General features: G+C 36.8%; 1 protein-coding gene across 1 annotated transcript in view; it reads right to left on the reverse strand.

Moving 5' to 3' along the window:
* The window catches only part of LOC138007812 (adhesion G protein-coupled receptor L4-like), a 95438-nt gene extending 95419 nt beyond the window's left edge, over positions 1–19 (reverse strand). Inside the window, exon 1 of the mRNA XM_068854894.1 lies at positions 1–19. This exon is cut by the window's left edge and continues 134 nt beyond it. The gene's annotated coding sequence lies outside the window, so the exon portion shown is untranslated.
* Between the last annotated feature and the right edge of the window lie 893 nt (positions 20–912).

Here is a 912-nt window from a genome sequence, read left to right on the forward strand (position 1 = left end):
AGATTTTGTTTTCCTTAATTACTTCGAAAACATTACCAGCGGTGAGCCTTCGTCGGCTGTTGAACACACACGCAAATTGACGGCTCCAGTTGACGGCTTTTAATTACCACTACCAATAACATATGCGAACCACACTCTTTTTTGTAAGAACGTCGAATTTTGATGCTGAGGCTGAGCGTCCTTATTTTATTTTATTTTTTTTTTGCTATTTGATGTTTGTGCCCGAAAATGCTCTTGCAGTTGTGTGGTTGGACTACAAAGTGATTGTTCTTAAGTGTATCATCCAATAAGAACACGCTCATCACGAAAAACAAATAAGCCAAATAAAGACGTTGTTGTCAACTAACCGGATATATTCTTTTTATGTTCTTAAAATTTTGCTTAATACAGCCTAAACGTTCGTATAAAAAGGGTTTTCAGTTTATAAGAGACATGAGTGTGAACTCAAACTGCTATTTCCTCAAAACTATTCAAAACAGAAATGGTCGAACCGATGCGTGCTTCGTCTAGAGAGAAAACATCTTCGTGAAATTCCAAAGGGTTTATTACTAAAAGATTCTTTGGTGCTGGTCATTTACAATTTGCAAGGAGAAATACGTTGGTCCCTAGTTTCTACAGATGGTGAGCTAGAACTCCCGAATGGGGAATTCCATCCGGATCCAGATCAGCGTGTCAAATTATCTCAAATTTATTGAGATAGATTTGGGGTAAAAAACTAAGAGGAATGGCATAAAAAATATTGTCAAAAAACATCGATTTTTTATTAAATAAACCAAATTTTTTTTTTACAGAAAACCCAAGTTTAGTTTAATACCCAGCCAAACGACTCTAGCAGCTGCGAACACCTGCAATAACGTCTGCCTTCTCAGTCTCAATTTCAACTTCACGGAAATCCCGCTTAGCTCATTTCAC

Source organism: Montipora foliosa, chromosome 1, assembly GCF_036669935.1.
Source record: "Montipora foliosa isolate CH-2021 chromosome 1, ASM3666993v2, whole genome shotgun sequence".
NCBI classification, from domain to species: Eukaryota; Metazoa; Cnidaria; class Anthozoa; order Scleractinia; family Acroporidae; genus Montipora; species Montipora foliosa.